At 43.2% G+C, this 14,159-nt stretch overlaps 13 non-coding genes and 4 pseudogenes across 13 annotated transcripts; all 17 read right to left on the bottom strand.

Annotated features, from left to right (window-relative positions):
- Positions 1 to 521: 521 nt before the first annotated feature.
- On the bottom strand, positions 522 to 640 carry LOC142509486 (5S ribosomal RNA). Its single transcript, XR_012807657.1, has one exon. It is a non-coding gene; the product is annotated as a 5S ribosomal RNA (ribosomal RNA).
- Positions 641 to 1,323: 683 nt separating this feature from the next.
- LOC142515036 (5S ribosomal RNA) lies at positions 1,324 to 1,442 on the bottom strand. The gene has a single exon (XR_012810902.1). It is a non-coding gene; the product is annotated as a 5S ribosomal RNA (ribosomal RNA).
- A 1,346-nt stretch (positions 1,443 to 2,788) lies between these two features.
- Positions 2,789 to 2,907, bottom strand: LOC142515642 (5S ribosomal RNA). Its single transcript, XR_012811476.1, has one exon. It is a non-coding gene; the product is annotated as a 5S ribosomal RNA (ribosomal RNA).
- A 682-nt stretch (positions 2,908 to 3,589) lies between these two features.
- On the bottom strand, positions 3,590 to 3,708 carry LOC142507794 (5S ribosomal RNA). Its single transcript, XR_012806039.1, has one exon. It is a non-coding gene; the product is annotated as a 5S ribosomal RNA (ribosomal RNA).
- A 681-nt stretch (positions 3,709 to 4,389) lies between these two features.
- On the bottom strand, positions 4,390 to 4,508 carry LOC142512019 (5S ribosomal RNA; annotated as a pseudogene).
- Positions 4,509 to 5,158: 650 nt separating this feature from the next.
- LOC142513051 (5S ribosomal RNA) lies at positions 5,159 to 5,277 on the bottom strand. Its single transcript, XR_012809017.1, has one exon. It is a non-coding gene; the product is annotated as a 5S ribosomal RNA (ribosomal RNA).
- A 682-nt stretch (positions 5,278 to 5,959) lies between these two features.
- On the bottom strand, positions 5,960 to 6,078 carry LOC142511534 (5S ribosomal RNA; annotated as a pseudogene).
- Positions 6,079 to 6,758: 680 nt separating this feature from the next.
- Positions 6,759 to 6,877, bottom strand: LOC142515959 (5S ribosomal RNA). Its single transcript, XR_012811778.1, has one exon. It is a non-coding gene; the product is annotated as a 5S ribosomal RNA (ribosomal RNA).
- Positions 6,878 to 7,560: 683 nt separating this feature from the next.
- Positions 7,561 to 7,679, bottom strand: LOC142517145 (5S ribosomal RNA). The gene has a single exon (XR_012812905.1). It is a non-coding gene; the product is annotated as a 5S ribosomal RNA (ribosomal RNA).
- Positions 7,680 to 8,360: 681 nt separating this feature from the next.
- On the bottom strand, positions 8,361 to 8,479 carry LOC142506886 (5S ribosomal RNA). The gene has a single exon (XR_012805160.1). It is a non-coding gene; the product is annotated as a 5S ribosomal RNA (ribosomal RNA).
- Positions 8,480 to 9,163: 684 nt separating this feature from the next.
- On the bottom strand, positions 9,164 to 9,282 carry LOC142509632 (5S ribosomal RNA). Its single transcript, XR_012807798.1, has one exon. It is a non-coding gene; the product is annotated as a 5S ribosomal RNA (ribosomal RNA).
- A 680-nt stretch (positions 9,283 to 9,962) lies between these two features.
- Positions 9,963 to 10,081, bottom strand: LOC142517354 (5S ribosomal RNA). Its single transcript, XR_012813103.1, has one exon. It is a non-coding gene; the product is annotated as a 5S ribosomal RNA (ribosomal RNA).
- Positions 10,082 to 10,764: 683 nt separating this feature from the next.
- Positions 10,765 to 10,883, bottom strand: LOC142512194 (5S ribosomal RNA; annotated as a pseudogene).
- A 686-nt stretch (positions 10,884 to 11,569) lies between these two features.
- Positions 11,570 to 11,688, bottom strand: LOC142509631 (5S ribosomal RNA). The gene has a single exon (XR_012807797.1). It is a non-coding gene; the product is annotated as a 5S ribosomal RNA (ribosomal RNA).
- A 680-nt stretch (positions 11,689 to 12,368) lies between these two features.
- LOC142510775 (5S ribosomal RNA) lies at positions 12,369 to 12,487 on the bottom strand (annotated as a pseudogene).
- A 683-nt stretch (positions 12,488 to 13,170) lies between these two features.
- Positions 13,171 to 13,289, bottom strand: LOC142508990 (5S ribosomal RNA). Its single transcript, XR_012807184.1, has one exon. It is a non-coding gene; the product is annotated as a 5S ribosomal RNA (ribosomal RNA).
- Positions 13,290 to 13,971: 682 nt separating this feature from the next.
- On the bottom strand, positions 13,972 to 14,090 carry LOC142513988 (5S ribosomal RNA). Its single transcript, XR_012809905.1, has one exon. It is a non-coding gene; the product is annotated as a 5S ribosomal RNA (ribosomal RNA).
- Between the last annotated feature and the right edge of the window lie 69 nt (positions 14,091 to 14,159).

The following is a 14,159-nucleotide window of genomic DNA, read 5'->3' as shown; positions in this document are numbered from 1 at the left end:
ACCTCCCTGGGAAGTCCTCGTGTCGCGACCGTTTACGTAAATTATGGCTAAAACAGTCGAAATAATTGTTTTTAATGAGTTAACCGTCTCCGGAGTAATCTGCGTCATACCCTTCCGCACAAAACCGGCTCACGACAACAAAAATCGCTAAATGTTCCCGGAAAATAGAAAAAAATAAGAAAAAAAAATAGCGAATGTAAAGCTATTATTATTATTAGGAATCGAATTTCGGACTTCCTAAGCTGATTTCTCGAGGAAACGGAAGCTTAACAAAAGCGAAAAATCGCAAATTAGAGGGTCTTAGAGAAGGAATTCGGCTAAACTCTCGCCCGCTCATTGCGGAGTAATGAGTCTCGTTCATTTGCCCGTTTACAATCAAATTAGCCTACAATTTTGTCCAAATCCGGCAGTGCCCGAGCTACGTTGATTTCACATGTCTTCTCTGGTCCTGATCGAGAATCAGATGATTTGAGCCGAAAATCGTCTGTCAACAAGTAATCAAAAATAGAAAAACACGAGAAGGGGTATAACACGAGGACTTCCCAGGGGGTCACCCATCCTAGTACTGCTCTCGCCCAAACACGCTTGACTTCGGAGTTCTGATGGGATCCAGTGCATTAGTGCTCGTAACATCGCACCCAACGTTGAGTGGGATGTTTATTCTTATATCCCTCGAGTACGTGTGGAGCGGGCGGCGATGGACAACACGCGGCACTGCTCTCGCCCAATCAGAACCATGAAGTTAAGCGTTCTTGCGCGATGGCAGAGCTAGGATGGGTGACCTCCCTGGGAAGTCCTCATGTCGCGACCGTTTAAGGAAATTGTAGCTGAAACAGTCGAAATAATTGTTTTTAATGAGTTAACCGTCTACGGAGTATTCTGCGTTATACCCTTCCGCACAGAACTGGCTCACGACAACAAAAATCGCTAAATGTTCCCAAAAAATAGAAAAAAAATAAGAAGAAGAAAATAGCGAATGTAAAGCTATTATTATGCCTGAGATACGATAAAATGGAACCGAAATCGAATTTCGAACTTCCTAAGCGGATTTCTTGAAGAAACGGAATCTTAACAGAAGCGGAAAATCGCAAATTAGAGAGTCTTAGAGAAGGAATTCCGCTAAAATCTCGCCAGCTCATTGCGAAGTAATGAGTCTCGTTTGTTTGCTTGTTTACAATCAAATAAGGCTACAATTTTGTCCAAATCCGGCAGTGCCCGAGCTACGTTGATTTCATATGTCTTATCTGATCCCGATCGAGATTCAGATGATTTGAGCCAAAAATCATTTGTCAACAAGTAATCAAAAATAGAAAAACACGAAAAGGGGTGCAACACGAGGACTTCCCAAGGAGTCACCCATCCTAGTACTGCTCTCGCCCAAGCACGCTTTACTTCGGAGTTCTGATGGGATCCGGTGCATTAGTGGTGGTATGATCGCACCCGACATTTAGTGGGATGTTTATTCTTATATTCTTCGAGTACGTGTGGAGCGGGCGGCGATGGACAACAGGCGGCACTGCTAGGATGGGTGACCTCCCTGGGAAGTCCTCGTGTCAGTCGTACATTATGGATAAAACAGTCGAAATAATTGTTTTTAATGAGTTAACCGTCTCCGGAGTAATCGTCGTAATACCCTTCTGCTCAGAACCGGCTCACGACAACAAAAATTGCTAAATGTTCCCAGAAAATAGAAAAAAAATAAGAAGAACAAAATAGCGAATGTAAAGCTATTATTATGCTTGGGATACGATAAAAAGGAACCGGAATCAAATTTCGGACTTCCTAAGCGGATATCTCGAGGAAACGGAAGCTTAACAGGAGCGGAAAATCGCAAATTAGAGAGTCTTAGAGAAGAAATTCGGCCAAAATCACGCCATCTCATTGCGGAGGAATGAATCTCGTTCATTTGCCCGTTTACAGTTTAATTAGGCTACAATTTTGTCCAAATCCGGCAATGCCCGAGCTACGTTGATTTCACACGAGGACTTCCCAGGGGGCCACCCATCCTAGTACTGCTCTCGCCCAAGCACGCTTAACTTCGGAGTTATGCCAGAGAGAAAATAGCAAATGTAAAGCTATTATTATGCCAGAGAGACGATAAAATGGAACTGGAATCGAATTTCGAACTTCCTAAGCGGATTTTTCGAGGAAACGGAATCTTAACAGAAGCGGAAAATCGCAAATTAGAGGGTCATAGAGAAGGAATTCGGCTAAAATCTCGCCAGCTCGTTGCGGAGTAATGAGTCTCGTTCGTTTGCCCGTTTACAATCAAATTAGGCTACAATTTTGTCCAAATCCCGCAGTGACCGAGCTACTGTTATTTCCTTTGTCTTATCTAGTCTCGATCGAGATTCAGATGATTTGAGCCGAAAATCGTCTGTCAACAAGTAATCTCTAAATGTTCCCAGAAAATAGGAAAAAAATAAGAAGAAAATAGCGAATGTAAAGCTATTATTAATCCTGAGATATGATAAAGTGGAACCGGAATCGAATTTCGAACTTCCTAAGCGGATCTCTCGAGGAAACGAAAGCTTAACAGAAGCAGTATATCGCAAATTAGAGGGTCTTTAGAGAAGGAATTCGGCTAAAATCTCGTCAGCTCATTGCGTAGTAATGAGTCTCGTCCGTTTGCCCGTTTACAATCAAATTAGCCCACAATTTTGTCCAAATCCGGCAGTGCCCGAGCTACTTTCATTTCACATGTCTTATCTGGTCACGATCGAGATTCAGATGATTTGAGCCGAAAATCGTCTGTCAACAAGTAATCAAAAATAGAAAAACACGAAAAAGGGTGCAACACGAGGACTTCCCAGGGGGTCACCCATCCTAATACTGCTCTAGCCCAAGCACGCTTAACTTCGGAGTTCTGATGGGATCCGGTGTATTAATGCTGGTATGATAGCACCCGACATTGAGTGGGATGTTTATTCTTATATCCCTCGAGTACGTGTGGAGCGGGCGGCGATGGACAACACGCGGCACTGCTCTTGCCCAATCAAAACCATGAAGTTAAGCGTTCTGGCGCGATGGCAGAGCTAGGATGGGTGACCTCCCAGGGAAGACCTCGTGTCGCGACCGTTTACGTAAATTATGGATAAAACAGTCGAAATAATTGTTTTCAATGAGTTAACCGTCTCCGGAGTAATCTGCGTCATACCCTTCCGCACAGAACCGGCTCACGACAACAAACATCTCTAAATGTTCCCAGAAAATAGGAAAAAAATAAGAAGAAGAAAATAGCGAATGTAAAGCTTTTATTATGCCTGGGATACGATAAAGTGGAACCGAAATCGAATTTCGAACTTCCTAAGCGGATTTCTCGAGGAAACGGAAGTTAACAGAAGCGGAAAATCGCAAATTAGAGGGCCTTAGAGAAGGAATTCGGCTAAAATCTCGCCAGCTCATTGCGGAGGAATGAGTCTCGTTCGTTTGCCCGTTTACACTTAAATTAGCCTACAATTTTGTCCAAATCCGGCAGTGCCTGAGCTACGTTGATTTCACATGTCTTCTCTGGTCCTGATCAAGATTCAGATGATTTGAGCCGAAAATCGTCTGTCAACAAGTAATCAAAAATTGAAAAACACGAAAAAGGGTACTACACGAGGAGTTCCCTGGGGGTCACCTATCCTAGTACTGGTCTCGCCCAAGCACGCTTAACTTCGGAGTTCTGATGGGATCCGGTGCATTAGTGCTGGAATGATAGCACCGACATTGAGTGGGATGTTTATTCTTATATCCCTCGACTACGTGTGGAGTGGGCGGCGATGGGCAACACGCGGCACTGCTCTTGCCCAATCAAAACCATGAAGTTAAGCGTTCTGGCGCGATGGCAGAGCTAGGATGGGTGACCTCCCTGGGAAGACCTCGTGTCGCGACCGTTTACGTAAATTATTGATAAAACAGTCGAAATAATTGTTTTCAATGAGTTAACCGTCTACGGAGTAATCTACGTAATACCCTTCCGCTCAGAACAGGCTCACGACAACAAAAATCGCCAAATGTTCCCAGAAAATACAAAAAAAATAAGAAGAAGAAAATAGGGAATGTAAAGCTATTATTATGCTTGGGATACGATAAAATGGAACCAGAATAGAATTTCGGACTTCCTAAGCGGATTTCTCGAGGAAACGGAAGCTTAACAGAAGCGGAAAATCGCAAATAAGAGGGTCTTAGAGAAGGAATTCGGCTAAAATCTCGCCAGCTCATTGCGTAGAATGAGTCTCGTTCTTTTGCTCGTTTACAATCAAATTAACCTACAATTTTGTCCAAATCCGGCAGTGCTCGAGCTGCGTTGATTTCACTTGTCTTATCTGGTCCCGAAAAAGATTCAGATTATTAGAGCCGAAAATCGTCTGTCAACAAGTAATCAACAAAAGAAAAACACTAAAAAGGGTGCAACACGAGGACTTCCCAGTGGGTCACACATCCTAGTATAGCTCTCGCCCAAGCACGCTTTACTTCGTAGTTCTGATGGGATCCGGTGAATTAGTGATAGTATGATCGCACCCGACATTGAGAGGGATGTTTATTCTTATATCCCTCGAGGTACTGATCTCGCCCAATCAAAACCATGAAGTTAAGCGTTCTTGCGCGATGTCAGAGCTAGGATGGGTGACATACTTGAGAAGTACTCGTGTCGTGACCGTTTACGTAAATTATAGAGAAAACAGTCGAAATAATTGTTTTTAATGAGTTAACCGTCTCCGGAATAATCTGCGTCATACCCTTCCGCACAGAACTGGCTCACAACAACAAAAATTGCTAAATGTTCCCAGAAAATATAAAAAAATTTAAGAAGAAGAAAATAGCGAATGTAAAACTATTATTATGCCTGGGATACGATAAAATGGAACCGAAATCGAATTTCGAACTTCCTAAGCGGATTTATCGAGGAAACGGAACCTTAATAGAAGCGGAAAATCGCATATTAGAGGGTCTTAGAGAAGGAATTCAGCTAAAATCTCGCCACCTCGTTGCGGAGTAATGAGTCTCGTTCGTTTGCCCGTTTACAATCAAATTAGGCTACAATTTTGTTCAAATCCGGCAGTGCCCGAGCTACGTTGATTTCACATGTCTTATTTGATCTCGATCGAGATTCATATAATTTGAGCCGAAAATCGCATGTGAACAAGTAATCAAATATAGAAAAACACGAAAAGGGGTGCAACACGAGGACTTCCCAGGGGGTCAACCATCCTAGTACTGCTCTCGCCCAAGCACGCTTAACTTCGGAGTTCTGATGGGATCCGATGCATTAGTGCTGGTATGATCGCACCCGAATTGAGTGGAATGTTTGTTCTTATATCCCTCGAGTACGTGTGGAGTGGGCGGCGATGGGCAACACGCGGCACTGCTCTTGCCCAATCATAACCATAAAGTTAAGCGTTCTGGCGCGATGGCAGAGCTAGGATGTGTGACCTCCCTGGGAAGTCCTTGTGTCGCGACCGTTTACGTACATTATGGATAAAACAGTCGAAATAATTGTTTTTAATGAGGTAACCTTCTACGGAGTAATCTACGTAATACCCTTCCGCTCAGAACAGGCTCACGACAACAAAAATCGCCAAATGTTCCCAGAAAATACAAAAAAAATAAGAAGAAGAAAATAGCGAATGTAAAGATTTTATTATGCCTGGGATACGATAAAGTGGAACCGAAATCGAATTTCGAACTTCCTAAGCGGATTTTTCGAGGAAACGGAAGCTTAACAGAAGCGGTAAATCGCAAATTAGAGGGTTTTAGAGAAGGAATTCGGCTAAAATCTCGCCAGCTCATTGCGGAGTAATGAGTCTCGTTCGTTTGCCCGTTTACAATCAAATTAGGCTACAATTATGTCCAAATCCGGCAGTGTCCGACCTACGTTGATTTCACATGTCTTATCTGGTCCCGATCGAGATTCAGATTATTTGAGCCGAAAATCGTCTGTCAACAAGTAATCAAAAATAGAAAAACACGAAAAGGGGTGCAACATGAGGACTTCCCTGGGGGTCACCTATCCTAGCACTGCTCTCGCCCAAGCACGCTTAACTTCGTAGTTCAGATGGTATCCGGTGAATTAGTGCTGGTATGATCGCACCCGACATTGAGTGGATGCTTATTCTTATATCCCAAGAGTACGTGTGGAGAAAGCGACGATGGACAACACGCGGCACTGCTCTCGCCCAATCAGAACCATGAAGTTAAGCGTTCTGGCGCGATGGCAGAGCTAGGATGGGTAACCTCCCTTGGAAGTACTCGTGTCACGACCGTTTACGTAAATTATGGATGAAACAGTCGAAATAATTGTTTTTAATGAGTTAACCGTCTCCGGAGTAATCTACGTAATACCCTTCTGCATAGAACCGGCTCACGACAACAAAAATCGCTAAGTATTCCCAGAAAAAGAAAAAAAAAAGAAGAAGAAAATAGCGAATGTAAAGCAATTATTATGCCTAAGATAAAATAAAATGGAACCGAAATCGAATTTCGGACTTCCTAAGCGGATTTCTCGAGGAAACGAAAGCTTAACAGAAGCGGAAAATCGCAAATTAGAGGGTTTTAGAGAAGAAATTCGGCTAAAATCTTGCCAGCTCATTGCGGAGTAATAAGTCTCGTTCGTTTGCCCGTTTACAATCAAATTAGGCTACAATTTTGTCCAAATCCGACAATGTTCGAGGTACGTTGATTTCACGTGTCTTATCTGGTCCCGATCGAGATTCAAGTGATTTGAGCCGAAAATCGTCTGTCAACAAGTAATCAAAAATAGAAAAAGACGAAAAGGGGTGCAACACGAGGATTTCCCAGGGGGTCAACCATCCTAATACTGCTCTCGCCCAAGCACGCTTAAATTCGGAGTTCTGATGGGATCCAGTGCATTAGTGCTGGTATGATCGCACCCGACATTGAGTGGGATGTTTATTCTTATATCATTCGATTATGTGTGGAGCGGGCGGCGATAGACAACACGCGGCACTGCCCTCGTCCAATCAGAACCATGAAGTTAAGCGTTCTAACGCCATGGCAGAGCTAGGATGGGTGACCGCCCTTGGAAGTCCTCGTGTCGCGACCGTTTACGTAAATTATGGATAAAACAATCGACATAATTGTTTTTAATGAGTTAACCGTCTCCGGAGTAATCTGGTTCATACCATTCGGCACAGAACCGGCTCACGACAACAAAAATCGATAAATGTTCCCAGAATATAGGAAAAAAATAAGAAGAAGAAAATAGCGAATGTAAAGCTTTTATTATGCCTGGGATACGATAAAGTGGAACTGAAATCGAATTTCGAACTTCCTAAGCGGATTTCTCGAGGAAACGGAAGCTTAACAGAAGCGGAAAATCGCAAATTAGAGGGTCTTAAAGAAGGAATTTGGCTAAAATCTCGCAAGCTCATTGCGGAGTAATGAGTCTCATTCGTTTGCCCGTTTACAATCAAATTAGTCTACAATTTTGTCCAAATCTGGCAGTGCCCGAGCTACGTTGATTTCACATGTTTTATGTAGTTCTGATCGAGATTCAGATGATTTGAGCCGAAAATCGTCTGTCACCAAGTAATCAAAAATAGAAAAACACGAAAAGGGGTACAACACGAGGACTTCTCAGGGGGTCACCCATCCTAGCACTGCTCTCGCCTAAGCACGCTTAACTTCGGAGTTCTGATGGGATCCCGTGCATTAGTGCTGGTATGATCGCACCCGACATTGAGTGGGATGTTTATTCTTATATCCCTCGAGTACGTGTGGAGCGGAGGGCGATGGACAACACGCGGCACTGCTGTCGCCTAATCAGAACCATGAAGTTAAGCGTTCTGGCGCGATGGTAGAGCTAGGATGGGTGACATCCCTGGGAAGTCCTTGTGTCGCGAAGGTTTACGTAAATTATGGCTAAAACAGTCGAAATAATTTTTTTAATGAGTTAACCGTCTCCAGAGTAATCTGCGTCATACCCTTCTGCACAGAACCGGCTCACGACAACAAAAATCTCTAAATGTTCCTAGAAAATAGGAAAAAATAAGAAGAAGGAAATAGCAAATGTAAAGCTATTATTATTCGTAGGATACGATAAAATGGAACCGGAAACGAATTTCGAACTTCCTAAGCGGATTTCTCGAGGAAACGAAAGCTTAACAAAAGCGGTAAATCGCAAATTAGAGGGTCTTAAAGAAGGAATTCGGCTAAAATATCGCCATCTCTTTGCGGAGTAATGAGTCTCGTTCGTTTGCCCGTTTACAATCAAATTAGCCTACAATTTTGTCCAAATCCGGCAGTGCCCGAGCTACGTTGATTTCCCATGTCTTATCTGGTCCCGATCGAGATTCAGATTATTTGAGTCGAAAATCATCTGTCAACAAGTAATCAAAAATAGAAAAACACGAAAAGGGGTGTAACACGAGGACTTTCCAGGGGGTCACCCATCTTAGTACTGGTCTCGCCCAAGCACGCTTAACTTCGGAGTTCTGATGGGATTCGGTGCATTAGTGCTGGTATGATCGCATCCCACATTGAGTGTGATTTTTATTCTTATATGCCTCGCGTACGTGTGAAGCGGGCGACGATGGACAACACGCGGCACTGCTCTCGCCCAATCAGAACCATGAAGTTAAGCGTTCTGGCGCGATGGTAGAGCTAGGATGGGTGACCTCCCTGGGAAGACCTCGTGTCGCGACCGTTTACGCAAATTATGGATAAAACATTTCGAAATAATTGTTTTTAATGAGTTAACCGTCTCCGGAGTAATCTGGGTCATACCCTTCCGCACAGAAACGGCTCACGACAACAAAAATCGCTAAATGTTCCCAGAAAATAGAAAAAAAATAAGAAGAAGAAAATAGCGAATGTAAAACTTTTTTTATACCTAGGATACGATAAAGTGGAACCGAAATCGAATTTCGAACTTCCTAAGCGGATTTTTCGAGGAAACGGAAGCTTAACAGAAGCGGAAAATCGCAAATTAGAGGGTTTTAGAGAAGGAATTCGGCTAAAATCTCGCCAGCTCATTGCGGAGTAATGAGTCTCGTTCGTTTGCCCGTTTACAATCAAATTAGGCTACAATTATGTCCAAATCCGGCAGTGTCCGACCTACGTTGATTTCACATGTCTTATCTGGTCCCGATCGAGATTCAGATTATTTGAGCCGAAAATCGTCTGTCAACAAGTAATCAAAAATAGAAAAACACGAAAAGGGGTGCAACATGAGGACTTCCCTGGGGGTCACCTATCCTAGCACTGCTCTCGCCCAAGCACGCTTAACTTCGGAGTTCAGATGGTATCCGGTGAATTAGTGCTGGTATGATCGCACCCGACATTGAGTGGATTCTTATTCTTATATCCCAAGAGTACGTGTGGAGAAAGCGACGATGGACAACACGCGGCACTGCTCTCGCCCAATCAGAACCATGAAGTTAAGCGTTCTGGCGCGATGGCAGAGCTAGGATGGGTAACCTCCCTTGGAAGTACTCGTGTCACGACCGTTTACGTAAATTATGGATGAAACAGTCGAAATAATTGTTTTTAATGAGTTAACCGTCTCCGGAGTAATCTACGTAATACCCTTCTGCATAGAACCGGCTCACGACAACAAAAATTGCTAAGTATTCCCAGAAAAAGAAAAAAAAAAGAAGAAGAAAATAGCGAATGTAAAGCAATTATTATGCCTAAGATAAAATAAAATGGAACCGAAATCGAATTTCGGACTTCCTAAGCGGATTTCTCGAGGAAACGAAAGCTTAACAGAAGCGGAAAATCGCAAATTAGAGGGTTTTAGAGAAGAAATTCGGCTAAAATCTCGCCAGCATATTGCGGAGTAATAAGTCTCGTTCGTTTGCCCGTTTACAATCAAATTAGGCTACAATTTTGTCCAAATCCGACAATGTTCGAGGTACGTTGATTTCACGTGTCTTATCTGGTCCCGATCGAGATTCAAGTGATTTGAGCCGAAAATCGTCTGTCAACAAGTAATCAAAAATAGAAAAAGACGAAAAGGTGTGCAACACGAGGATTTCCCAGGGGGTCAACCATCCTAATACTGCTCTCGCCCAAGCACGCTTAAATTCGGAGTTCTGATGGGATCCAGTGCATTAGTGCTGGTATGATCGCACCCGACATTGAGTGGGATGTTTATTCTTATATCATTCGATTATTTGTGGAGCGGGCGGCGATAGACAACACGCGGCACTGCTCTCGTCCAATCAGAACCATGAAGTTAAGCGTTCTAACGCCATGGTAGAGCTAGGATGGGTGACCGCCCTTGGAAGTCCTCATGTCGCGACCGTTTACGTAAATTATGGATAAAACAATCGACATAATTGTTTTTAATGAGTTAACCGTCTCCGGAGTAATCTGGGTCATACCAATCGGCACAGAACCGGCTCACGACAACAAAAATCGATAAATTTTCTTATAAAATAGGAAAAAAATAAGAAGAAGAAAATAGCGAATGTAAAGCTTTTATTATGCCTGGGATACAATAAAGTGGAACTGAAATCGAATTTCGAACTTCCTAAGCGGATTTCTCGAGAAAACGGAAGCTTAACAGAATTGGAAAATCGCAAATTAGAGGGTCTTAAAGAAGGAATTTGGCTAAAATCTCGCAAGCTCATTGCGGAGTAATGAGTCTCGTTCGTTTGCCATTTTACAATCAAATAAGTCTACAATTTTGTCCAAATCCGGCAGTGTCCGAGCTACGTTGATTTCACATGTTTTATCTAGTCCTGATCGAGATTCAGATGATTTGAGCCGAAAATCGTCTGTCACCAAGTAATCAAAAATAGAAAAACAAGAAAAAGGGTACAACACGAGGACTTCTCAGGGGGTCACCAATCCTATCACTGCTCTCGCCCAAGCACACTTAACTTCGGAGTTTTGATGGGATCCCGTGCATTAGTGCTTGTATGATCGCACCCGATATTGAGTTGGATGTTTAATCTTATATCCTTCGAGTATTTGTGGAGCGGGCAGTGATGGACAACACGCGGCACTGCTCTCGTCCAATCAGAACCATGAAGTTAAGCGTTCTGGCGCGATGGTAGAGCTAGGATGGGTGACCTCCCTTTGAAAACCTCGTGTCGCGACCGTTTACGCAAATTATGAATAAAACATTTCGAAATAATTGTTTTTAATGAGTTAACCGTCTCCGGAGTAATCTGGGTCATACCCTTCTGCACAGAACCGGCTCACGACAACAAAAATCGATAAATGTTCCCAGAAAATAGAAAAAAAAATAAGAAGAAGGAAATAACGAATGTAAAGCTATTATTATGCCTGAGGATACGATAAAATAGAACCGGAATCCAATTTCGAACTTCCTAAGCGGATTTCTCGAGGAAACGAAAGCTTAACAGAAGCGGTAAATCGCAAATTAGAGGGTCTTAGAGAAGGAATTCGGCTAAAATCTCGCCAGCTCATTGCGGAGTAATGAATCTCGTTCGTTTGCCCGTTTACAATCAAATTAGGCTACAATTATGTCCAAATCCGGCAGTGTCCGACCTACGTTGATTTCACATGTCTTATCTGGTCCCGATAAAGATTCAGATTATTTGAGCCGAAAATCGTCTGTCAACAAGTAATCAAAAATAGAAAAACACGAAAAGGGGTGCAACATGAGGACTTCCCTGGGGGTCACCTATCCTAGCACTGCTCTCGCCCAAGCACGCTTAACTTCGGAGTTCAGATGGTATCCGGTGAATTAGTGCTGGTATGATCGCACCCGACATTGAGTGGATGCTTATTCTTATATGCCAAGAGTACGTGTGGAGAAAGCGACGATGGACAACACGCGGCACTGCTCTCGCCTAATCAGAACCATGAAGTTAAGCGTTCTGGCGCGATGGCAGAGCTAGGATGGGTAACCTTCCTTGGAAGTACTCGTGTCACGACCGTTTACGTAAATTATGGATGAAACAGTCGAAATAATTGTTTTTAATGAGTTGACCGTCTCCGGAGTAATATGCGTCATACCCTTCCGCACAGAACCGGCTCACGACAACAAAAATCGATAAATGTTCCCAGAAAATAAAAAAAAAATAAGAAGAAGGAAATAACGAATGTAAAGCTATTATTATTCTTAGGATACGATAAAATGGAACCAGAATCGAATTTCGAACTTCCTAAGCGGATTTCTCGAGGAAACGAAAGCTTAACAGAAGCGGTAAATCGCAAATTAGAGGGTCTTAGAGAAGGAATTCGGCTAAAATCTAGTCAGCTCATTGCGTAGTAATGAGTCTCGTCCGTTTGCCCGTTTACAATCAAATTAGCCTACAATTTTGTCCAAATCCGGCAGTGCCCGAGCTACGTTGATTTCACTTGTCTTATCTGATCTCGATCAAGATTCATATGATTTGAGCCGAAAATCGCATGTCAACAAGTAATCAAATATAAAAACACGAAAAGGGGTGCAACATGAGGACTTCCCAGGAGGTCAACCATCCTTGTACTGTTCTCGCCCAAGAACGCTTAACTTCGGAGTTTTGATGGGATCCGATGCATTAGTGCTGGTATGATCGCAACCGACAATGAGTGGGATGTTTATTCTTGTATCCCTCGAGTATGTGTGGAGCGGGCGGCGATGGACAACACGCGGCACTGCTCTCGCCCAATCATAACCATGAAGTTAAGCGTTCTGGCGCGATGGCAGAGCTAGGATGGGTGACCTCCCTGGGAAGACCTCGTACCGCGACCGGTTACGTAAATTATGGTTAAACCAGTCGAAATAATTGTTTTTAATGAGTTAACCGTCTCCGGAGTAATCTGCATCATACCCTTCCGCACAGAACCGGCTCACGACAACAAAAATCGATAAATGTTCCCCGAAAATAGAAAAAAAATAAGAATAAGGAAATAACGAATGTAAAGCTATTATTATGCCTGGGATACGATAAAATGGAACCAGAATAGAATTTCGAACTTCCTAAGCGGATTTCTCGAGGAAACGAAAGCTTAACAGAAGCGATAAATCGCAAAGTAGAGGGTCTTAGAGAAGGAATTCGGCTAAAATCTCGTCAGCTCATTGCGTAGTAATGAGTCTCGTCTGTTTGCCCGTTTACAATCAAATTAGCCTACAATTTTGTTCAAATCCGGCAGTGCCCGAGCTACGTTGATTTCACATGTCTTATCTGATCTCGTTCGAGATTCATATGATTTGAGCCGAAAATCGCATGTCAACAAGTAATCAAATATAGAAAAACACGAAAAGGGGTGCAACACGAGGACTTCCCAGGGGGTCAACTATCCTAGTACTGTTCTCGCCCAAGCACGCTTAACTTCGGAGTTTTGATGGGATCCGATGCATTAGTGCCGGTATGATAGCAACCGACAATGAGTGGGATGTTTATTATTGTATCCCTCGAGTATGTGTGGAGCGGGCGGCGATGGACAACACGCGGCACTGCTCTCGCCCAATCATAACCATGAAGTTAAGCGTTCTGGCGCGATGGCAGAGCTAGGATGGGTGACCTCCCTGGGAAGACCTCGTGTCGCGACCGTTTACGAAAATTATGAATAAAACAGTCGAAATAATTGTTTTTAATGAGTAAACCGTCTCCGGAGTAATCTGCGTTATACCATTCCGCACAGAACCGGCTCACGACAACAAAAATCGATAAATGTTCCCAGAAAATAGAAAAAAAAATAAGAAGAAGGAAATAACGAATGTAAAGCTATTATTATTCTTGGGATAAGATAAAATGGAACCAGAATCGAATTTCGAACTTCCTAAGCGGATTTCTCGAGGAAACGAAAGCTTAACAGCAGCGGTAAATCGCAAATTAGAGGGTCTTAGAGAAGGAATTCGGCTAAAATCTCGTCAGCTCATTGCGGAGAATGAGTCTCGTCCGTTGCCCGTTTACAATCAAACTAGCTTACAATTTTGTCCAAATCCGGCAGTGCCCGAGCTACTTTCATTTTACATGTCTTATCTGGTCCCGATCGAGATTCAGATGATTTGAGCCGAAAATCGTTTGTCAACAAGTAATCAAAAATAGAAAAACACGAAAAGGGGTGCAACACAAGGACTTCCAAGGGGGTCACCCATTCTAGTACTACTCTCGCCCAAGCACGCTTAAATTCGGAGTTCTGATGGGATCCGGTGCATTAGTGCTGGTATGATCGCACCCGACATTGAGTGGGATGTTTATCCTTATATCCCTCGAGTACGTGTGGGGAGCGGGCGCGATGGACAACAC

This window comes from Primulina tabacum, chromosome 10 (genome assembly GCF_025594145.1).
Source record: "Primulina tabacum isolate GXHZ01 chromosome 10, ASM2559414v2, whole genome shotgun sequence".
NCBI lineage: Eukaryota > Viridiplantae > Streptophyta > Magnoliopsida > Lamiales > Gesneriaceae > Primulina > Primulina tabacum.
Note: the sequence above shows the minus strand (reverse complement) of the source record. Positions and strands in the feature narration are given on the sequence as shown.